Source organism: Pleurodeles waltl, chromosome 11 (assembly GCF_031143425.1).
Source record: "Pleurodeles waltl isolate 20211129_DDA chromosome 11, aPleWal1.hap1.20221129, whole genome shotgun sequence".
Classification (NCBI taxonomy): domain Eukaryota; kingdom Metazoa; phylum Chordata; class Amphibia; order Caudata; family Salamandridae; genus Pleurodeles; species Pleurodeles waltl.
The window spans coordinates 743,526,347-743,552,132 of NC_090450.1; positions in this window are offsets into that span (position 1 = coordinate 743,526,347).

The following is a 25,786-nucleotide window of genomic DNA, read 5'->3' on the forward strand; positions in this document are numbered from 1 at the left end:
TTGGGCATTTTACTGGGACATACCCCATTTTTACTATTTTTTGTGCCTTTAGCCTCCTTCCAGTTAGTGACAGAAATGTGCGTGAAACCAATGCTGGATCCCTGACAGCTAAACATTTCTAAATAGTAGCAAAAATTCTAATTTCAGCAAGGGGTCATTTGTGTAGATCCTACAAGGTTTTCCTACAGAAAATAACAGCTGAAATAAACAAAATATTGAAATTGAGGTGAAAAACACACCCATTTTTCTCCATGTTTTACTCTGTAACTTTTTCTTGCAATGTCAGATTTTCAAGAGCAATATACTGTTACTTCTGCTGGACTCTTCTGGTTGTGGGGATATATAGGGCTTGTAGGTTCATTCATGACCTTTAGGTACCCAGAGCCAATAAAGGAGCTGCACCTTGCGATGGGTTTTAATTGTATACCGGGTGTACAGCAATTCATTTGCTGAAATAAGAAGAGTGAAAAATAGGTATCAAGGAAACCTTTGTATTTCCAAAATGGGCACAAGATTAGGTGTTGAGAAGCAATGGTTATTTGCACATCTCTGTATTCTGGGATCCCCATACTAGCATGTGAATTACAGGGCATTTCTCAAATAGACTTCTTTCTTACACGCTGTTTTACATTTGGAAAGAAAAAATGTAGAGAAAGACCAGGGGCAATAACACTTGTTCTGCTATTCTGTGTTCCCCCGAGTCTCTTGATAAAAATGGTGCCGCACTTGTGTGCGTAGGCCTAATGCCCACAACAGGAAACAGAACATGGACACATCATATTTTTACATTGAAATCAGACGTGTTTTTTGGGAAAGTGCCTAGCTGTGGATTTCGGCTTCTAGCCCAACCAGCACCTAGGGAAACCTACCAAACCTGTGCATTTTTTTAAACTAGACACCTATGGGAATCCAGGATGGGGTGTCTTGTTGGGCTCTCACCAGGTTCTGTTACCCAGAATCCTTTGTAAACCTCACAATTTGGCAAAAAAAAACACTTTTTCCTCACATTTCGGTGATAGAAAGTTCTGGCATCTGAGAGGATCCACAAATTTTCTTCCACCCAGCATTCCCCCAAGTCTCCCGATAAAAATGGTGCCTCTCTTGTGTGGGTAAGCCTAGTGCCCACGACAGGAAAAGCCCCAAAACACAATGTGGACACATCACAATTTCCTAATGAAAACAGAGCTATTTTTTGCAGAGTGCCTAGCTGTGGATTTTGGCCACTAGATCAGCCGGCACCTAGGAAAAGCTAGCGAACCTGGACATTTCTGAAAACTAGACACCTAGGGAACCCAGGATGGGGTAACTTGTGGTGTTCTCACCAGGTTCTGTTACCCAGAATCCTTAGCAAACCTCAAAATGTGGCAAAAAACACCTTTTCCTCACATTTCGGTGCTGCAAAGTTCTGGAATCTGAGGGGAGCCGCAATCTTCCATCTATCCAGAATTCCCCCAGGTCTCCCAATAAAAAAGGTACCTCACTTGTGTGGATAGGCCTAGTGCCCATGACAGGAAATACCCCAAAACACTATGCGGACACATCAAAATTATCAAATACAAAACTACCTGTTTTTGATGGGGGGCACCTGCGTTCTTGGTCCTAGGCTTATCAGCCATCTACAGAAATCTACCAAACTCAAACATTTCTGAAAACTTGACACCCGGAGGAATCCAGGGAGGTGTGACTTGCGTGGATCCCCCAGTGTTTTCTTACAGAAAATCCTCAGAAAACCACAAACTTAGCTAAAAAATCACATTTTTCCCACATTTCTGTGTGGACCACCGCTCCAGCACAAATTTTGTACTACACAACGTCCTCCTCAGTATCCCGGTAAAAATGATTTCTCACTTGTGTAGGTGGGCCAAGTGCCTGTGACAAGGAAGAGACATGTTGAAACATGTTGAAATGAGGGGGAACCAAAGTGGGTCCAAAAGGGAGTTTGAAAAAAAACATTTTTATACTGACAAGTGGGGACAATTTTTTTTCGGTGTAGATGTGACAATGTTGGGTGGTAGGAATTTTGTGGATTCCTGTAGAATCCAGAAGGTTCCTTCACAAAAATGTGGGAAAAATTTGTGATTTCCAGCAAAGTTGGAGGTTTGCAGGGCATTGTGTGTAAGAAAATGGTGAGGGTGCATGTGAAGCACACCATCCTGGACTCACCCATATGTTTAGTTTTCAGATGTGTCTAGGTCTCATAGATTTTTCTACAATCTTTTGATGCCTCTCCCGCCCCAAGCACGTGATCGGAAGAGAAATTCTTTTGCACAGTGGGGGCGGCCTCTGATGAGGTCAGCGCTCAATTGTGCGCTGACGTCATCAGACATCACTGAGAGGGTGGGGGGTGGCTTCTCTTTCTAGCCCTGCCCATGGAGGGGGGTGCCAGGCCACTAGTGCTTCCCCCGAGGGCCCTTAGCAGGACGTAATGGTTACATCCTCGGCACCCGAACAGTGCAAACGAGGAAGTAACGGTTACGTCCTCTGCGCCTGAACGGTGTGAATGAGGACGTAACTGTTACGTCCTTGGCACCCAAGGGGTTAAAAAATGTATTGTGGGGAAGAATGAGTCCATTCAAGTAAGGTAGATGCCCATAGCTTATATTCTGCGCTAATGACCTCTGGGAATCTAGAACGTTTTAGAGCACAGACCTTATCTAATCTCATATCTCTTAATTTGTATTCAATTAATTACATTTCAACAAAAGGAGGTACATCAATCAGTAGAGTTATCTTGATGCTTTTATTTTTGCCTCAAAACTGCTGGATGTTCTAGGAACTTTGCAGGGCTTTTTAAACTGCTGCACAAAGGAAGTATTAAATATAAAAACACTCATGTGTTTTTCAGAGGTTACAGCTGGAGAAGTGTCATCCTCCCAGCCCAGGCCTGCAGACCCCCTGGGAATGTGTCACGGACCCCTGGGGGTCTGCGGACCACCGGTTGGGAACTGCTGTTCTAGGGTTTCCAGATCCTGAAGAACAAGATGAGAGACAGGGGTTTAAAACTGTGTTTTTTTTGGTTAAGGGAACCGTGGCCCCGGCTTGGTTCATGCTATAGAAATACCACATACATAAATATATACAGAGTACAATTGGAATTAAGAGTGCTTATGTCAGACTGTAATCCTGTAGCTACTGAGGTTTTTTGAAGCAGCACCAATGTGACCACATTTCAGAAATGATAGGAAGATGGAAGATTTATTGTGCTAAATAAGCATTTGTGATTTTACGAGTGTAAAGAGAGAAAGTGAGGGCAATTAATCACCTTTCCCTGTAAACCTGTGTAACAGCCCTCATTACTAAGAGTTTGTCTATCTAACAGATGTATGACTTTACTTCTCTTTCTTTTATCATGCAGGTGCTTTTACGACACGTGCCTTTACTATGCTTAGTAAGTATACTTAAGGTAAGTAAAAATAACCCTATGCACCCTAAAATAAACCTAACTGCACTATACCCCACACTCCCCTAAATCTTAAAATGTTCCTTATCACTTCTAACCCTACCCAATACTAAGCCCTAAAGCTATGCTTACCATCTATACCCCTACCCACTCCTAAATCCAAAATTATCCTTACCATATTATGCCCCTATCCACCCTAAACACTAAAGTTACCCTTACCAAAATATCCTGCTTACCTACTCCTAAACACTAAAATTGCCATTACCACCCTATACCCATACCCAACCTTAAACTCTAAAATTACCCTTATCACCCGATACCCATACCCAGCACAAACCCCAAAAATATCCTTACACCCTATACCCCTACTCACCCCTATAACCTAAAATGGCCGTTATGACCCTATACCCCTACCCACCTCAAAACCATAAGTATATATATATATATAAAACACCTACTGCGTTTTCTGACTTGCCTATATCTTTGGTGCCGTTTGACGAATCTTCACAAACTTTCCCAAAAAAGTGCTCCAGGGAAACCTGTTGTACATGGGAAGTTTTGGGGTGATCTGTCAAGCAGGGGCTGCAAAAAAGGAGGGGCTGAAAAAAAACTGTTTCTCCCATTATAATTTCCACTGGGATTTTAGACATGACTACAGCCCGAACCGATGGACGGAATTACACCAGATTTGGTAGAAAGCTAGCTCTTGGTCCAGAAAGAGTGCTTTTTATTATTTGGTGTAAATCTGCTCAGTAGTTTTTGAGATATTAAAAGAAAAAGTAATATAGATATATGGAGACGCGAGCTCTGATTGGCTGCCAACACTTCAACCAGGAAATGCTGGCAGCCAACTTGGGACTTGGCTTCAGCCGAGTCCCAGAAAAAAAAAAGAAAAGGGGTCAGGGTAGGGATACCCTGAACCCTTACCTCTGGTGCTGGGGGTCCCAGAGGGACCCCAGGGCAAAAACGTACTTAAAAAAAAAAAAAATTGCAGTGAATTTGCGACAGGGTGAAAAAATTAAAACAAAAAGAAAGCGTGGGCTCCTTCACTTGTTTTGGAAAAAGACCCCGGTGGGTCAGGTCCTGGGGTGTGTGTAAAATAAAGGAGAGGCATGGCCTTCGGAAAGAAGTGCATTTTTATACTCTAGTGACTGCCACCTCCCCAGGGCTTGTATTCAGTTATGTGCTGGGGTTGTGTGTCCCGGGGGACCGCCACCTCCCCGTGGCAAAAGATAAATTAACACGGGGCCCCACATAGTCCCCCAGCCCTGGAAACTCCCACCTCCCCGGGGCTTATATCCATTCATGTGTGTGGCCCCCCCTCAAGGAGAAAATAAAGGCCCTGGGGACCACCACCCCAAGGGTTGCCTCCTGCTATGTCACGGGGTACCCCCCCATCAGGACATAGCTGTTTGCTGTGACTTGGCAGGAGCTTTGACAGCTCCCACCGAGTCACAGCAAACACTCAGGTTCCAGCAAGAGACAGCTGTCAAACAGCTCTCGCTTGCGGGAAGTGGAGGTTTCCGGTGTTTTCCTGCTTGCAGAGATGCTGGCAGGGAAACGGAGGAAACAATTGCTTTTTTGAAGATGGGGAGCTGCATGTTTAGCAGCTGTCTGTCCAGAAAAGCAATGCTGGCTCCTGCAAGGAACATGGAGCCGGCTGGGACCGCAAGAGCCTTGAGGCTCCCCCTGTGCTCCTACTGCACTCTGGGTGCCTTTTAGGGTACCCAGGACAGATGGCGGGGCCCTGGGGATGGGGTCTGCAGGGCCGAATCAGCCAGGTGAGTAGGGCTGAACAGCCCCCCTCCCAAAAAAAATATATATATTAAGGTTGGGACCCAGAGGATGGGGTCCCTGGAAACGAAAACGGCTGGGGGAGGAGGGGCCACGTGCCCCCCCCCCTGCAAAAAAAAATATATATTTTAGAAAGCCAGGCCCCGGGGGAAGAGGGTCCCTGGGGCCGAATTTGGCCTGGGGGGGAGCCGCGTGGCCCCCCTCCATTTAATAAAGGCCAGGCCCCAGGGGATAGGTTCCCTGTTGCTGACATCAGCTGGGGGAGGGGCCCTCCTCCCCCACACTGGCCATTCACTCAACTGTAGCATTTACTAAATAACCAGTAAAAAAAAATACTTCAGTCGGATAGACATTTTGGGCAAAACTGTGGACTCTGGTTGGATAAACAGGTGAGCTTCTATTCTGGCCATGATGCTCATTTCACAGAAATGTCACCTCAACAGGAAGCACTTACAAATATAAATGTATTAGATTACCCAGTTGCAGCTCCACTTCTGTAAAGGACAAATGATCCTAACTCCTGGGCTTGGCGAAAGCAAAACAAGTGTGTTTACTCCACAGTTTTATATTGAAAAACGATCAGAAATCCTTTCTGAATCTTCCCGACCTCGTGCAGAGATCTGATTGGCTAGTAAAAAAAAGAAAAGGGGGCAGGGTACGAATACCCTGCACACCTAGCCTTGGTGTTGGGGTTCCCTGGGACCCCGTTAGGTTAAAAAAGCATATTTTTTAAAAATGTCACTGCAAATTGAGGCAGATTCGCGGATTTGGTGAAAATTAAAAAAAAATAAAACGTTTTCCATGCTTGTTAACTATTTAGTCCCTGGATGGGCCAGGTCCCGGGGCATGTGTATGTAGGATCAAAGGAGGGGATGCACAATGCCCCCCTACTAGGGCTCTTTTGGGTCCCAAGGACCATCACCTCCGCAGGGCTTTATTAAAATCTCGGAGGGGGGCTGCACAGATCCCACTCTCTTCACTCTCTTGGGCTCTTATGTGCCCTTGGGACCACCACCTCCCTGGGGTTTTATTTTAAAACTGGAGGAGGGTCACGCAGACCCCCTTGTGGGTCTTTAATATGCCCCGGGGACTACCACCTGACTGTGGCAAAATTAATAAATAAGCAGGGGGGCGTGCTGATCCCAGGACCCCTGGAACCACCACCATTTCCCTTTAAAACTGGGAGGGAGGCCACCGGGGGTCCAAACACCTCCAGGAAGGGTGTCTGCACAGCTCCCCTCCATTTTTAAAAGAAAGCTCCAGGGAGGTGATGGTACCCAGGGCTCCTAAGAGCCCGGTTGAGGGGGTGCTGCGTGACCCCCCTCCAACATTTTCATAAAGCACTGGGGAGGTGGTGGTCCAGGGGGCTCATAAGAGCCCTATGAAGGGTCCCCCTGCCCCACCCCCTTCCTTTTTTTGATGATAGCAAACAGGAGACGGCGCTTGTTCTTTTCTTTTGTTAGATTCACATATCTGCCACAAAAGTTTAAAAAATGCTTTTTGCCCCGGCGGGGCCCCTTGGGTTCCCCAGCACATGGGCTAGGGAGTCAGGGTATTCCTACCCTACCCTACCCCCTTTTCTTTTCTTTCTGACGGCCATGCATGGCACAGGGCTTGCTGCTTAATGGAGTTTTGGCCACAGGTCCTGTCAACAGGCCAGGCTCTGTAGCCAACACCCTGCCACGCACAGCCAAAGGGTGTATGTATCATGAGGTTGGGTGCTTTTAGGGGGTAGACTGCAGGGCCTGGCCACAGGTCAGGCCCTGCAGGCAAACCCCACCACGTACTGCCAAAGTTGCGGTGTTGGAGCTTATAAGGAGTAGGTTGAAGGGCCTGGCCACAGGTCAGGTCCTGTGGCCAAACCCTGACATGCATGGCCAAAGGCCATGCGTGACAGTGGTTGGATTAATGTAAAGTAATTAAAAAGAAATTCAGCAGCTTTGGTTATCTCAAGTAACTATAACTCCTGCACTAAGGTAACTAATAACTCATGCCCTCACCATGCACTACTAATAAACCCCGATATTACATCACTCATGACATCTTATTTAAGATTATATATATATACCTTAAACATACTTACCTTGCATGGTAAAGTAAAGGTATGCGTGGTAAAGACATCTGCGTGGTTAAGGATGCGTGCTAAAAGCATTGCGTGGTAAAGACTGGGTGCAGAAAGCTGTTTACCCTACCTAACACCTCTAAGAACTAAGCAGGAAGCATGATCCCTACTGCAGGACCATATTGCTCAATAATACTTTAGAAGTGTAATTAAGAGCATGTACTATTTTCTATTATTTTCATGGCTCTTTCTACACCCTCTGAGGTTCCAAAGCACTCCCTCATACTGATTATATGCTTCTCAATACTTATGCCTCAAACTCTATAAATTGTCAATGAGCCAGAAGGTCCTAAATCTGCCTTTGCATGTTCCTCTGCTGTCCACACTGACCCAGTAGCTCACAAGGTGTGTCTGCCTATGGATGATAAGCTCCTCACATGCCCAGCCCTTTGGTATAAAACCCCAAGTGGGGTAAGTGCAAATATTAGGAGCTACTCTCAAATGCTACCATATGGATATAAATAGAGAACACCACCAAAATATGTAAAAATACAACTAATTATGTATGTCTACAGAAATATATATATATATATAAGTATAAATATGTAATAGCTATATGTCCAGTCTTAGGCTATATCAGAGTCCTAATATTAATTACTAAAAATATTACATCATCGAATCATGGAATTATTTCAACAATATATAATTTTATTAGATAACAAAACAATATATATAATAAAGAGAAACTACAGCACTGACTCAATCACACCACATTCATACTAAAATGGAACATACTTATACATGAATATAGAAAAATATATTATATTGATATAACAAAAACAAATCCCTAAAAGACACAAATACAATATTAATACATATCCATACAGTATACATATAAAGATTGATAAAGTCCAATGTCTAGTGTTACAAAAAACTAGGATAGTGATACAGTAGGAACCCAAAGCCTACGTGCGTTTTAATGAGGCCACCTTCATCAGGGCAGTTCCCAACCATCTAGTCAAATGTTGAGATAGACCCAAGAACAGGACAGTCAGACAACACTGTAGATTAAGTTCTGGATACACGTCACATTGATAGATGATATCTAATACAAACAATCATATAAATAACATGTAAATAACAATCTTGAGATACGGGAGTCCATAAATCCAAGGCCTGGAACATATCAAGTATCAAAAAGGTACTACGACAACCAAAATTAAATATATACAACAACCCAAATAGAATAGTCAAATTTACCAGTGTATATATATAGATAGAACACCCATAAGTGACTCATGCTATCAAAGAGTGGAAAGAAAGAACATATCAAGATAGAGATGAAAATGAAAATCAAAAACAAAAAATGGACAATATAAATGCAAATGAAGCCAACACAAAGCCTTACAGCCCTTCCTCTCAACATCCCCATGCACTGAAATCAAACTGATGGCCTGTGATATCTTCAGATCCATATTTAACCATGCGTCACAAAGTGATTGAGCAACCGCATTGCAATAAAAATGTTGTGACACATGCCTATGTGTACGATTAGTTCCATAATATTAAATTGCTATTGCAAATACCTGCAGGGAGGTGGTGGTATAACCTCTCTCAGATGGAAAACCATCTCTTATGGAACGATAGGGAGCATGACTTTCCCATGGCATGAGATTTATGCCAATGGTTGTATCATTGTATTGTCTTTAAGACAAGACCAAGATGTATTTAGGAAAAACCGATATAAGGAGATTTAGGGACATACATTTGGAACCAAAGATCCCCTTTCACCTCTTTTACCTTTAATAAATAGAGAAACTCCTCTGCATGGGTCGCTTCTCAAAGAGGTAACGATTGCCATACGCCTTGATACACGGATCCGCTATATGGATCTTATGAAAAAAGAATACATAAGAAGGGATTTCCCTCTTTAGATAGACGCATTCGTTTCCACAATTTTGTTATAATACATTGGGCCAAATGAAATTAATAGCCCCAGTCGACTCCTTACCTGGGAAGATTTTTAAATGATCGCATCCTTCCTAGCGAGCTCGCCGGTTGGAAGCGATCCGCTTTATTCTTCTGGTCATATGATATAAGGTCAAAGAGCACTTACGTTCGGTGGAACGCTATGGGAAAAGGCGAGGACTAAACGCCACGAGAATCGTCGCCATCTTAAAAAGGAGTTACTTTGGTTGTCGAAGGTTGACAAATGCAGCTCTTGACGCCGCAAACATACGTAACACAAATTCAGAAATACTTTATACGGTAAATCACAAACGGGAATGGAAAGGGACAATACCAACTAGGCATAAATAGGCCCGACCTACATAGGGAGAAAATGCTTATTCTCAGCCACACAAGGTGGCTTCTTGGTTGGGCAGCTGCCAATACAAACAAGGAATCAAAATGTGCATGTCTAACCCACCAATAAATGCTATATAGGAAGGAAGAATTTGAAGAACTAAACAATATATACATGATTGAATAGAGACCACAATAGTATCTCTGAAGACTAATATTGGCAGCCATTTCAAATTTTAGATTGAATATACTAAACTAAAGTATTCCATGAATAAAGAATAGATGATAAGTTTACCTAATTGCATTCTCCCAAGGAGTGTACTCATTCAGACCTTTATTGCACGTATCCAGAGTAAAAATCCAGTATACTTCTTGTTTTTTTCTAACCTTGCTCTCTTCTAATCCTCCAGTTTTTCTTATATTTTCCAGAATTGTCCATGTCACATCCTCTGATTTATGTCCCAAATGTTTCCAATGTAAACCTAAGGGAGCTCACTCCCTATTGTTACGTATATTGGACATATGTTCAAGTATTCTTAGTCTTACTTCTCGTACCGTTTCACCAACATAGCCAAAGGAACAGGGACAACGGATCAAATAAACACAATTGGCTGTCCTACAGTTGGTCATATCGGCAAGATTGTAATTTTTCCGTTCCACTGCAATGTGTCCCCTATGATCGCTCCAGGACACGCCTTACAGGTTCCACACTTGTGGTTGACTTTTTTTGATTGATCCCCCCCTTATAGATTTTTGACAAAAATCTCTATCTTTGGGTAAACTTGATCCGACCAATTTGTTACAAATATTTAGATTTTTCCTGAAAGCAAATAAAGGACGTTCAAGAGTTGGTAAGTCCCGATCACTGTTGAGTATGTGCCAATTGGTCAAAATTATTTTTCTAATCCTTTCATTCAAGTTGGAATGTTGTATAACACACACCATCTGTGGTTTAGAATCTTTATTCCGTCTTTCAAACATACTCTCCCTGTTGTAGTATTTTGCTCTTTTAGAGGATTCCCTTATTATTCTTTTCGGGTATCCTCGTAGTGAGAGTTTCTGTTGTAAAATATCAGCATGATATTCATAAACTTGTAAGTTGGTACAATTCCTGCGCATACGTAGGAACTGACTGAAAGGTATTCCTTGTTTTTGACTTCTCGGATCGAAACTGTCAAAATGTAATATGGTGTTTTTAGCAGTAGGTTTCGTATAAAGGGACATTTCTAGTTGAAAATTATTATGTCCTATCCAAATATCAAGAAACTCAACCTTATCTCTACTTGTGTGGATGGTAAACCTAAGGTTAGGATCACAAACATTGATCCATTCACAAAATTCCTTGAGCAATTCCTCATGTCCCGTCCAGATGAAAAAAATATCATCTATAAACCGAGACCAGGACTGAACATTTTCATAGAAGGGAGCCATTTCATTATAAATGTGAGTTTCTTCAAAGTTACCCACATAAATATTCGCTACACTCGGGGCACAAGCTTGCCCCCATGCTGACTCCTTTCTTTTGTTGGTATATATTTCAGTCAAATTCAAAGAACTTTTCTTGGAGGACAATATTCAAACACTGTAATACAAATCTGAAATGATCTGTCATACCTTCTCTGTCCAGAAGGCGGGTGACAGCCTGCCATGCTTCTTTCTGTGGTATATTTGTATACAGGGCTTCAATGTCCATGGTTACCAGAATCTGAGAGGTCGGATTATAGGGAGTACCTTCTAATTTGGAAATAATATGCCCAGTGTCTCTTATATATGCAGGGAGACAAGCCACTCTCCGTTTCAAGAATTTCTCCACATATTTAGATAGAGGTTCAGTAAGTGAACCAACTGTGGAGACAATCGGACGAAGAGGAGGATCCTCCTTATTATTATGTATCTTTGGTACTCCATAAAAAACAGGAGTTCTGGTCATATGTGGGTTCAGGTATTGATGTTCTTGTTCACAAATCAACCCCTTTCTTAATGCCTCATCACTGATTTTCTGTATTTCATGTCTAACATGTATTTGCCAGCTATTCTTGCCCTTTTTGTAATGTTCAGAGTTATCCAACATGCACTTCATCTTTAGTTTATATTTTTCAGTGTCCATCAAAACTATGCCACCCCCTTTATCACAGGGTTTGACAGTGGTATGTTTATCTTTTTGTAGTTTCATAAGAGCCTGTTGTTCACATCTATTGAGATTATAATGGGGTTTTGGTGTAAATCTAAGAATAGTTTTAATTTTTTCTAACACTATATTCTCAAATATCTTGATTTCCGGTCCAACCATGTCCAAATTTGGTGTAAAGGTTGAGACAGGTTTAAGACCCGATAAATTTGTCTCCATAGTATCACTTCTCCCTTCAAAAAATCTCTTAAGTCTAATACGTCTAAAAAATGCAAAGAGATCTGACAACAAGCCAAAGGGGTTAATAGGTGCACTGGGAACAAACAATAGACCTTTCTTCAATAATGTGTCAGTATCTACATCTATTGGGGTGGAACTGAAATTGAAGACTGGCATAGCATTCAGTCCCTCCCATATTGTTGTCTCTGCGTTTGTAATATATGTTGCGGGTTGTCTGTATTGTGATATCTCCCTCTCTGGAAGTTCCTTAATCTGGTTCTGTGTCGTCCTCCCCTGGATAACAAATGGTTACATCGATTAGACCCCTCATTTTGACCTGCCCTATTGCCATATTGGTCAAACTGGTTAGAGTTTCCTTCTCCGTCTGACTCAGAGATATCGGAGAATGTGACAATCTTTTTACTGGTCCAGAACTGGCGATGCTGTTCCGGTCCATTTTGTTGTTGAATTTGGTAGTATTTCTCTGACAGATATGGGTACGCTCGCTCCTTAGAAAACCATCTCATATCTTTCCTTAACTTGTCTGTCTTTCTTTTAATAAGATATAGGTTAAAAGACTCTAACTCCTGGTTCATCGCTTCTAGTTGTTTTTTCGCTTCCTGGAGTGACTCTTGTGCTTTTAACTCATCTTCTAGTGTTTGAATTTCTTTGATTAATACTTCCATCAGCTCTCTTGCCGTTTCCACGATAAGAATCATCCAATCCCAGGAGCATTGGTTGGATATTAGTGACCATTTCTCCAGAAATTGTTTGATCTCAACAAATAGGCCTGGTATGTTTCTTACTCTAAGGCCTGTTGGAATAACCCCTGCTCTCAAGTGTGCTAAAACCCCAAGTGGGCCATTCGTGTGTCACAAGCTCCTCCCACTGACCATCCACCTCAAACAACATGCAGTAATTCCATGGTTCTTAGAGTTCTTTAGTTTGTTGTTTCGCATACATCTCCTCAGACTGATTCCAAGTTCTTCGTACTTTCTGGTCATATGACCCAACTTCAACACATTGTTTCTCTGTGTGCCCAACCTCCTAACATTGTCTTACCATGGGCTCTAGACTTTTCACACTGTCTGTGTAAGTAGCCTCTTTCTGTGTCTGTCGGACCTGGCCCTTTTTGCAGGGTTCTCCCCAAATCTTTGCTTTCTTCCTCCTTTTTTTCTGATGTTTTCTTTGTTGGCTTTATGACTCTGGGCACTTTACCACTGCTAACCAGTGCTAATATGCATATTCTCTCTGTCTAAAATGTATTGGTGATTGGTTTCTCCATGATTGGCATATTTGATTTACTAGGAAGTCCCTAGTATAGTGCACCAAGTGTGCCCAGATCCTGTAAATCAAATGCTATTATTGGGCCTACAGCACTGATTGTGCCACCCACGTGAGTAGTCCTGCAAAATGTCTCAGGCCTGCCAGTGCAGTATCTGTGTGCAGCTTTACACTACCATGTTGACCTGGCAAGTGCACCCACTTGCCAGGCTCAAATCTTCCCTTTTACTATATGTAAGTCACCCTTAAATTAGGCCCAATGCAGCCCCATGGGAAGGGTGTATTGTATTTAAAAGATAGGACATGTACTAGTGTGTTTTGCTTGTCCTGTTAGTGAAATACTGCTAAATTTGTTTTTCACTATTGCAAAGCATATCACTCCCATACGGTAACTTGGGGATTGCCATGAAATATCTTTCAAGTTTAATTTCCCATTGGGAGGAGATAGAGATATGGAGTGTGGGGTCTCTGAACTCACAATTTAAAACTACATCATTTGGTGAAGTTGGTTTTTGAATTGTAAGTTTGAAAATGCCACTTGTAGAAAGTGGGCATTTGCTTGCTTAACCATTCTGTACCCCGGCCTGTCTGCTGAATACATGTCTGGGTCAGGATGACATTTGAGCTGTTTGTGTATTTACTCTAGACAGTCACACAAAGGGAGCTGAGGTGTGCCCTGCATATCCTGATGGCCCATCACCACAGTGATGGGTCTTCCTGAGCTAGTGTAATGGGAGGAGCTGACACTTGCACCTGAATAAGGCTGTGCCTATCCTCACACAAAGCAGTCTCCAACCCCCTGAAGTGTGCCTGTGGCCAGTGCAGGGAAAGGCAGGGTCTTGTGTGCTACAAAGATTTCCCTTTTGAGTTTGCCAGCTTCAAAGACAGAAATGGGTCTAAGTACTGTACCTCTGACCCAGCAGAGTTAGACTCCTTCTGGACTGAGTACATTCTGCCAGGAAGAAGAGTTGGATGCTGTAGGAGGGACTGCCACCCTGCTAGCTGCTTTACTGTGCTGGTCTGCTGCTTGTTGCTTCTGTCCTGGGAGTGAAAGGATTGAACTTTGCTTTCTACATCCTGGTTCCAAAGGTTCTCCAAGGGCTTCGACTGAGCTTGCTTCCTCTTAAGAAGTCTCAGAGACATTAAAGACTTCATCTGCCAGCACCTGGGTCTCTTGCTGAGAGTCCTGACTTGCGAAGTGGTGCCAAACCCAGTTTCTGGGCCTTTGGGAGTAAGTTCTGGTGCAACTAAGAAGAAACTAAGCACATTGACTCCAGAGTGACTTCAAAACCAGTGCTCCTCTCTGACTCTGCGCCACTGTCTGCACCACAGCCGTGGTCCCTGCTGAGTTCAACGACTGCGACCTGCAACACAGGCCCTATGACACCGCAGCATCTCTGAAGTGCTGCCACAGTGTGAGTCCAGAGCACCATGTCACCGACATCAGTGGCACCCGGCTCCAACTGTCTGCAGCACCTGTGGCCCCATCGTATGCTTGTGACATTGCAAATTTTACACTTCACATCTTGACCTATTGGATTCATCGACCCCTCCTTGTCGTAAGGAGCCGATGCCTCACAACCAACACTGCATCACCTCCCCTGAAACAGTAGGGAACCGACACCTCACCTCCCCTGTCCAGCAGTAAGGAACTGACACCTCACCTCACTGGTAGCAGTAAGTAACCGATGCCGAACCGGCTCCAGCGATGCCTCACCTCCCCAACTCCATGCAACGCCATTGTTTCCTCATAGTTTTCCAAGGTACTGTACCTGGGGTCCGTGCAACTCCATGACTGGCCCGCACTCCCTTGTGAGTGTGGTCAGACTGTTGGGATTGACTACATCATGATTCTGTGAAAGCCCCAGTTGGAACCATTGTGTTTTTAAGTGCTATGCTAAGATTTAATAATTGAAAATTCATACCTCTACTTGTGTATGTTGGATTTTTGTCGTTTTGGTCTTGTTTTACTGGGATACATGTTGGTTATTTTTCTAAACTGGTGTGGTGTCCTTTTGTAGTGCTGTCACTGTATTACTGAGCATGTGTACAAATACTTTACACATTGCCTCTGAGATGAGCCTGACTGCTAGTGCCAAGCTACAAAGGGGGTGAACAGGGGCTATCTTAGCTATGTGGTTCCCTTACCTTGACTAGAATGAGGGTCCCTACTTAGACCAGGTGCAAACCACTGCAAACTAGAGACCCCACCCTTTCAAAGCACGCCATGGTCATAACGGCATCACTCTGCCATAAGCTCATTACACTCTCTAAGCACCCCAGAGTCCTCTCTCTTCACTTTTGTGCTTCAAGCTCCTTACCATGTACACAGTGTTTGTCACTACATCCTAAACTCTTCAGGGGTGTACTGTTGCTAGAAACTCACCACACCACCTGCCAGTCATATAACTAAAACTCTTAATAGTATTCATGAGACCCAAACAAATCATATTTAAGGCCCATGTGTCGCAAAGTTTTTTACACTCCGTCCATGTACTCCAGGCACAAAAGAGTCATTCCATGTGCTCCAAAACCTTTTTGTGTTTGTTATTTGAACCCATCTCCTCACAAGGCCTCCAAGTTCCTCACACTGTCTCATCGTCTGGCTCAAGCTCCACACTGTCAGTCTGCAAACTGTGATCAATGTCTGCTCAGGTTCACAAGCTTCACACTATCTGTCCATATTCTCTAACCACCACACTTTGTTTATGTTCCACATACTCTTTACATTATCCATCAGTGTGTCCCAAGCTCCTATGTCTGTGCATGTGCTTCTCATTGTGTCCATGTGCCACGAGAGCCTTCAAATTTGTCCACAAACTCCTCACACTGTCTGTGCCATGAGCTCCTCGCACTGTATGTGGATAAAAAGCAATCTTTTCCACCTGCCTGACCACGTATCTAAGCTTCTCAAACTCTGTCCACGTTCTTCAAAATCATTGCACTGTGGAAGAGCTTTTTCTAATTAAAAAAAATATTGGATGTAAAATTAAACATATAGAAATACCATGTAGGGCTGAAAACAAGAATTAAATGCATTTATTGTTCTTTCTGTGCTGTCTTAGAATCTGAAAGCATGAGGCAACAATAGTTGTAGGCTTTAGTTAAAGAATGCACCATCAAGCACATATTTTACATGATTTGTCGTTACTGACCTAGGTTAGAAATGTATTATGAATAGCTGTAAAACTTGTTTAGCAACATTAGCAATGAACCATGATATAAATATATGTTTATTTTTTAACCTTCACACATACATAAGTTCATCTAATGAATACAATGTTAGTTATATCACAAAATATGTTTCTTTACAAATAGACTGAATGCAAGAGAGCATACGGGAAAGAAAATGAGACTTTAAAGTATGCATTTACTAACCATAAACTTTTTCACCCTTGTTTCTTGAATTGGTGAGAGCCAGCATCCAGTAGATAGTTTAGTTGCAACCATATTTTTTAATTCAGCATTCATTTGTTTCATGTTACGCCTCGAAGGTTCATTGCCTGGGGTCCAGTAGCAAAGTGGAAAAATTCTAAATTATTTCGATCAGCATGTCCCACTCTAATAAAGCACTGTCATGGTGTTCAATGTGCCCTACTGTGCTCCTACAATCTATCAGCCTTGCCTGGGGTCCAAGATCCCTCATACAGTAAGTTAATGGGGTTGACTGTCCAAAACCTCCTTGCATTGTTACTTACTGAGTAACAATCTCTAGCAACCATTTGCCTGTTTTTTTCATGACTCTTAAATTATTATATTATTTTAGCTCCTCACACTCTTTGTCCATGAGCTCTAAGTTCATCTCACTGTTTGTTCTTGAGACTAAATCTGTTCATACTCTGTATACTTCAGGGTTCTTGCAATCTCTGTCTATAAGCTCATAGCAAATCACATTGTTTGTTCGAGGTACCACAATCCACCATCACTACCAGTACCACCTTAGTAAACAATATGTCTAGTGTCTGCACAGGAGTAACTATCATAGCAGGGGTAATACTGATACGACAGTTGTTGTGTTAGTAACTTTTAGTCTGGACAGTTTTTCCATAGATTGTGGATCATTTGGACTAGTGGAATGTTGGTGCAGAGATGAGTATATGACACACTTGGGGGTGGGAGGTGCAGAGATGCCAGAAAAGTGGCAGAGGGTAGGAGGCTGGAAATTACAGGACTCCTGCCTCAGAAATGTTCCATAGTTAAATGTAAAGGAATTCTGTGGGTTTCAGGATGTACTCAAATGCTACTGATTGAAACACAATCTCATTGATTGCAGGGGGAAGACAAGAGCACTGAAAGGTGCTGAGTTTTTTTTTTTTTGCTACAGGTGGCAAATACATTCTTAGCTTTATTTTGAAATACGATATGCAAAGAGGTATTCGTTTCCTTTTACTTTGAAAGTCTATGTGTATTAGGAGAAAAGAAAACCGTAGTAAACCTGAGAGATACGCGTGCATTATATACCACTTGTACCTTAGTGATAGGATTGTTCTTTTTTTCATCAGGGACATTAAAGGGTGTTTAACTGAGCATCGCCTGGAAGTATGGAGTGAAGACAGAGGAGGTGTGTGTTATATAACGGACTGAATGCAAGTGGTGAAAATTAATGTGTTCATAGTGTTATGTGTTTTTCTCGTATAAATGAATGAAAGCAAGAAAAAAAATGTCTTTATGAGCATTTCATCATTTTTTCTATTCTAGCTTCCAGACGTTATATTACCTACGAGGAAGGCATTTCTGGTGTTTGCATAGGAGTGACTGTCATGGTTGGAGTAATGCTGGTATACCGGTTTGTGTGTCAGTCGTATTTAATTTAGAAGCCTTTATACAGCATTGTATTGTTTACTGATTAGGAGCTATGAGTCTCTCAGGTTTCAAGTTCAGGTTAATTGAGACTGATTTAAACCTTCACTAAGCCAATAAACACCATAAAAGTCAACACTACTTCAATATCACAAACCTCAAAAAATGTTTTAGAAAACGCTTTACAATTTTAAATAGATTATAACAAACATTCGTTTGGAGGGAATTAAATGAGTGTAATAAAATCTTCTTGTTATATGAAATGTAACATACAATGGGTTTACAAACCGTTTTCTGGATTGTGCAAGAAGAGCCGGGCAAATAAAAGTTATATGATTAAAATTGAATATGCATCCATGACACAAATTGCATAAAAATTGATTATTTCTCTGAATTTCCCGTGACCCTACACAACCCTTAACCTTTAAGTAGTAATAGCCAAATGTTAACAGCAATACAAACCTTCAGAGCTTTGTTGTGTTTTCTGATTAATTGATCTATATGAGGGACATCTGGAAGGGTATTGTTGTGCAGAATGTTCTAGTTGCAGCCAGAATGGAAGCACGTGTGACGTTGTCTCTAAAATGTTGACGCTGAGGTGGAGACAATGTGCAGCAGCTGGATGCAGCAATCATGAGTGAAGCAGAGAAAGGATGGTGCCCGAAGCCAGAGCTTTCTGCATGCAACCCTGATAGAAACCTTCGAACCCCAACATTCATCCGAAGTTGTGTGGTGTGGTTACACCCAGTGGCGCTGTAACTAGGGTACGGGGCGTGCTGCAGCGCCCCCTCATTTCATAAAGGAGAGGAAGCAGGAGGATAAACGATAACACTGCCTTTGTTTTGTGGCCTATTTATTGGAACTTTTGTCACCTGAAGTCATTTGTTGGGTGAAATTACACCTGAATAGTGATTGCTAACAAAGCATTGCTTTCTTTTAATTGGACAATTCTTTATTTTTGTTTGTCAGAAAGCAGCCTTGTGCGAGTCTGTATATCATGATAAGTCACTTGCAGAACTATTCGCTGATCTGATTATTATGTCAGTATGGAGAAATGATTGAATTTACAGTTGTTTCTGCTAAATTCACAGCAGTAAGAGGCCATTCAGGCCAGGAATCCGGTTTCTATAAAGACGCACAACAAACTATATTGTTCTTGTGTTTTGAGGAAAGTAGGTTTTTAAACACACACAATGTACTCATTGTACAAGATGGTTGCCTCTCTTCTACATAAACAGTTTAGCTATTTTTACACCTATTTTTTGCTAACATCACTTTTCCTCACATTGCTGGAGACTTTAGTGAAGAGATCCCACTGGCCATCACCACACACTTTGAAAATTGTTCCAGCACCACTGTTTAAACCATGACCTGGTGTGTGAATGTGTTGTAAAACATCCACAAGTGTTGCCCATGTTACATGTTAAAGTCGAACATAGGTGGAGTGAATATGGATTTAAATACCATTTGAGCACAGCAGAATATGTCACTTCAACAGTTCAGTTTCCTGTTCATGTCCCAAAAAAAGGATATGAAGTGCACCGAGCACCTTTTGTTCAGCAATTATATCTTTGCTAAGCTTGCACAGAGTAGACATGTAGTTCACCATAACTATTCATAATTGGGCAAGCAGAGGCACTGGATCAAGCCTAGGTTGAGGTTTTTTAAGGTACACATACATCACCATAGACTTTCCAAAGGGTTTAAATCGGCTTAGCTTCAGCCATATTGCTCAGAAAGCAAGACCACCCTTTTAGTCTCATTAAAGCACCAATACTTAAAATTTAAAGAACTGTGCTTCACCACACCACCGATTTAGAAAGCACTAGCAAAGCGCCTAGACTCCCATCAACCAGAAATAGAAGCTCCTGCTATATGTCCATGCTCTCTAGCCTTGTTCAGGTGGATAAAAGGGGATTGCTCAGAAAGGAGACAGGATCATGAGCCAATCTTCTACTGTTTCATCCATGAACAAGCGGGAGGTAGGGACGTGTGACACCTGTGGTAAGCACAAATGAGGACACTTTCAAATAAGATTGGGCATTAATATCTTCCTCCTGTCTTTGTGAACCATCGATTTATGCCCTTCTGGCAAAATGAGCCCTGCCCTCTCCCATCCATTATATCAGATATGTTCTCTACTGTCCTACAGTCCAGCTCCCCAAACTGAAAGCCTTTTAAATCAAACTCCTCTTGATGTGCCGAGCGTGTCCCTGCTATCTAGAGTCACCCACATATTTTTATCCTCCAAGTGAAGCATCATTAGTGAACACGCATCAGCGCAGCCATAACGCAAACAGCCTCAATCACCTCGCTTTTCTTGCTTCCCGTAATCAGTGCTTTCATCGGGCAGGAACTGTCTGGTACGGAGTACCTGCACTTCTTAATTTGAAAGAAAGAGTAACTGTACTTCACAATTAAGCTGCAATATATTTAATGGAAGAGTGTCTGCACTTCCTAGAATGAGACAGATATTTTGGATAGTAAGCACCAGCACTTCCGTATTACCATTTAAAACTCTGCCTGTAATAATGTAAATTTGGATTGTAAGGAGCGATTATTTTATCCCAAATCTCGACTAAATGTTTTGTTTCCCTGGTCACCGAGCAACCGCGATGCTCTGCTCTGCATTAGATGCAAATGCACAATATTTTGTGACGCGTTTTAAGCTGCCACCCCCTTTTTAAGTGCGAATAGTTTTGGCAGATATGTCAAATTTCTCTAAATCAGGCCATGATTGGAATGATGATGAGAACATTCAGGAGCTACAGTTAACAACGTAAAAACTAAACCACGTCTCCTGCAAACCTGCAATTGCGGTCTAATCATTCATACAGTATCCTTCCAAATCTAACATTTTTAGAAAACATATTGAAGTGACCAGGTAGTCAACCCTCTCAAGTATATACAATCAGCACCTCCTGGCCTGATTTGTTTCCTTATTGAAATGTTAAATACCACACTTAAAGTGAGCTCAGATAGGAGTCAGGGGTGACTGACAGCATTTCATTTTGTTAGCAGGTGATAGTAACATTATTTGAATGAGAATCCACAATACAGAGGTCATAAAGTTGCCCTGTGCTGCCATATAAGTAAGTAATGTATCCCTCCTCCCTTTTCGATCCTCGGCTATTTATTCCCTACCTAGAGTCTCCCCTACGCCACATGGGCCCGCCTGACACTTGAGAGCAGATATTGCACCCCTCCCTTGCCTCCTCGAGGTTCAAGTCAACGGTGCCCTTGAAATGGCCCCCCTCCCGAGGGTCCTGGTCCCTCTGTTCCTATGTGCACCCCTTTCAGAAAAGGGAACGTGATCTCAAGGCCGGGGGTGCCTTGGGAAGAAAAGACCGCGCTGGGGGAGGTCACAGTCCCACAGTTCTCATCATTACAGGTATTCAGGTGAGGAGACGAGAGCACACGGAGTGCTCGAAAAGCTTTTAACATTGCCACATCAAGGGGACCAGAGAGAATAGACGCGCAGCTAGAATGTCATCGGGCTTCTCTGCTAACGCCATTATGCGTCACCATCTGTAGCCGTCCTCGGTTTGAGAAAACAATCAGGCCCTGAGGCGAGGTACTTTTGACGTCTGGCAAGTGATGCCCCAGCCATATGATACCCAAACACACTTCTCAGCGATTTTGTCTGTCGTTTCCTAGGCCTAAAAGTCGACCTGAGCAATTTTGGTAGAGTTTGTTGTTTACTGAAAGACAGGCCTAGGTGCATAGACTGATAGTAACTAGAAAACATCACCCTCCGCATATAAGCAACATAATGTGAAACAAATTATAGTTTAGCCATAAATTATCTGAGAACATTAGAAAGATTGTCAATGCAGATAAACTGTCATGCGGTGTCAATTTTCTCTGCATAGTCTAGTTTAAACACACACATTCCTTGTTACTGCTTTACAATACCACTGCCAGCTGAGAAAAGAACCGGGGCAAAATGTCACACCCTTACAAATATGAAAAAAAAGTTTTAAATAGCACATCAGTACAAATTGGCACTGTGTGTGCCATTAGGGTGAACAACAGTGCTGCATTTGCAGGGACGATCCATTTTTTTTCACCATCTGTTGTGGGAAATGTCGGTAAATTTAGTATGTCTCGATATTTGTTTTTTAAAAATATGGTCACTCTATAGTTCAGTAATCCAGCCCCTGGTTACTGAAGACGAAATATATATCAAACATCAAGGGGAAAGCTAGGTTTAAAAAATGTAGTGGCCAAGATTAGTGCTAAGAACAATTGTGAACTGGATTACATCACCAATACACATGTATGTAGTCATGCATAGAACCCACCGCACTAAGGTGCCCTTTGCATAAATTGTTAAAAAAAAAAAGAAAAAAAAAAAGGAAGCATGGGGTCTGCTGCTCAATGCCGGCCAGGCCAAAGCTTTCCCGTGTTGATTTCACCTCATTCCTATTTCTTTCTCTTCCATACATGTTCTCTCACTTCCCTGCTTTCTTCAATTGTTCGTATTTTCCCACCTTTATTCTTTCCCTCTTTTGCTAAAGGACAAAATCTAATTTAGAAAACCAATCCTGATCCCCCAAGTTGAGTGCAGGGACCCACCTTATGCAAGTATGGGCACAATTACTGGTGTGCCTATTGTGCATGGTGCTCAGAGCTATTTGGAGCCAAACTATCCCATGATATGAGGAAGGCACACATGCTTGGTATGCTTCCATTAATCCGCGTGCCTACTTAGAGACATGATACTCTAAATCATAAACACCAGAAAGAATCGCATGGTGCTACCTCCCACAACCCAGAAGTTACACATGACTGAAGAAATAAAGAATTTCTCAGAATGAGTATGCACCATGCTCTGGTCTTTATTACGAAGGGGCGCCCTGATTTACAAAAGAGAGGTAAAAAAAAGCCCCATTTCTGGCGCAGACTTCAACATATTTATTACAGAAAAAAAAAAAAACACGTCTAGGAAACAGTCACTCTGGGATGCATCTTCCATCACCACGCTCCACGTGTCCCGGGAGACCCTCTGTTACTTTATTTTTATGTGGCACTTCATACCGCACGTTGTCTGTTTATAACTCTGTAAATAACAGACGTTACATTAACTCTCTCTCCAACCTCAGAAAGATTGGAGGCTGAGTCTGTTTTGTTGGATTTTCAAGCCCACTACCTGAAGAATGCGGCCTTAGTCAGTCCGAGATTTCAGCTCACTGAACCATCCTCCCCGTGAGTGTCATGATCAGGATTTTTGTGGTTTGCACTGGAACTGGGGTCCTTTTTACCTTCATGCCTGTTTTTTGGGTTCTTTGATTTGGCCCAGATATAACTACCACCCGTAAGCAATAGAAAGTAAACATCAGCACAGTCACTCCAGGTACCTATGAGACCTCTTTGAGTCCTTTCAAACATAAACAGTTCTCCTCCGCCTCCCAGCACAAACTGATCATCCGAAAATGGACACACGATTTGGAGGCAAAAAACCCTCAAAGTGGCTGAAGTAAAACCCTGTTACAACTTTTCCATATAAACCATATCACTGAATGATGAAATAGTCTTAAAAAACTAGCCGAAACAACTGCTACTTCAAAACAATAATTACCCATCAATACTACTTCAGAAAACCAAGTAACTTTAACTAGTGGAGGACTAGTTAAAATTATGCGTCCTTTTTATTCTCTCCCACCCATGAGATCTTTATGGTATTATCCCCAAAGTCCTTCGAACTTTGTACACATAAATAATGTCCATCGATCAGTAATATGTTGCATTGGTCAATAATATTTCGCGATCACATTTCCACTCTGTCTGTAGGTACAGGCGCCCCTCCTGTTCGCCATCTACGTCCCCAGTTTACCTCCTCCCTGTCCTTGCTCTCACCTCCTTGGAATAGTTTGCCACAACAGTACGTGCATTGTCTGCCATTATCAGTGTTTAACTTGTACCGTTTGCCTCCTGTTTATCCAAGATCTTCCCTCCTTTTAAATAGATACTTGCTGTTGCATTTTTTAGTATTGTGAATGTTTTTCTTGCAACCACAAGTATTTGTTATATGTATTTGTGCTGCGGGAAGAAGCTAGACCTCTAGCACGTGCTGCGTATTAAAATATTAATAAATAAATAACACTTTTTGTTTTGCAGCTTTGTATATCGTGACCTCGGCCCGAGTACATTGGAGCGCTTTACATGTGCACCTGATTAAATTGCACAAGGTCAGATTATTTTTTGCATTTTTTAGGTACGGAGAGATTAAGTAATTTGTTTATAATCACAGTATGTCAAGCAGGAGCTGGGTCTTGAACCTGCATTCTAAATTCGAAAGTTGGCAGCCCTGGCCATTAGGCCAAATCTCTGAAATTGTGTGTGGTGATCTGTTAAACTTTGTAGGTATGTCAAGCAGTTCCGCCTGCTTGGACCCCTTTCCTCACACATCCTTGTTCGTAGCCCATCATTGATCTGCCCTGCATTGCCCATTTATTTCCATGCTTAAAGAATTGAAATCTGGATTTCAATATCCACTGTCTGTCTTCAGCCAGGCAAAGACAGTGTGAGGTACTGCGGCAAACCCGAGCTCCCTTAGTGTGGTCTTGATCTGCCACAGGGCCCCACGGGTCCTATCTCTTCTTTGGAGCTATATTTTTCTAGAAAGACTCTTACTCTGCCGTCCCTTCAGGGGACAGCTCACTCAGTTTTTTTCACAATCAGCACTCACTTGCACATTCTCACGTTAGCACTCATTTACTCCACTTTAGGCAGTCAAGCCAGAAGGAGGGGTCAGTGTGCAGGGGTGTAGCTCAAGAGGGTGTTTGGAGTCTGACACCCCATCCCATCCTCCAAATAAATGCATTCTTGGCTTGTCAGATGGGTTTGGGGGCCCTGAGTTGGGTCTGCCATCTTTGTGTTGTTTTTTCTTTTGGGGAGCAACAGTGACCTTCAATGTAAATGGAAGAGAGAGAAAGAGATAGAAATCTAATTTGGTGGCTGATATTCAAAACCTGAAGCCATATAGGCTGGAATCAATACCTACGTCCCTGCTTAACCAAACTCTGTGATCCTAAGCAGATATTCTATTTCATAGCACCTCCTTTTTGTTTATCATCACACTTGAGGACACTTTTAAACACCTGAGTTCAGGATGTTCCCTGAACAAGCATCTCTTTTGTTTGATTTAATACACTGTAATGTTGCCCCATCTATAATAAGAATCTAGGCCATGTTTAGGGTTTGCATGACTACTGACCTGCTCTTACTTCACTGACAGCATTGACATTGGGTAGTGAGCCATGAATGTTTCTAAAAATGATCACTTTTTCAACGATTATGTGGCCGCGGTCTCGGGCGTGCTGGAAGGACATGGAGCTGAAAAAAAAAAAATTTCTTTTAATAAATGCCTGTCTGCAGCAATATATTCTGATGTACTAAGGTGAATCACTTCTGTATTTTAAAGAAATATATACGTTTTTGAATTTTGAAGAGGTTGTATCATATTTTTAAATTATGTTTGTTGTATGACATATATGGCAATTGTTTGTATGGCTCTGCTTGTGCACAGATTCTTAGATCCAAGACAGACCCACAGCTTGGCTCTGGTTCAGATCGCCCTGCTAATTAATTATTTGCCTGCGTGCCCTTCTCTATTTGCAACTTGGGCTTAGTACCTGGGGCCATCACTCACTTGATTTGTTACAGGCGAGGACTGGAAATATGAAGCCCTGCCCACATGCCCAAATTTGACAGCTGTACCATCAAGGGTTCTCATAACAGAAACGAGGAAGAGTACATACAGTGACAATACATTTTAAATAAATGACCCCAG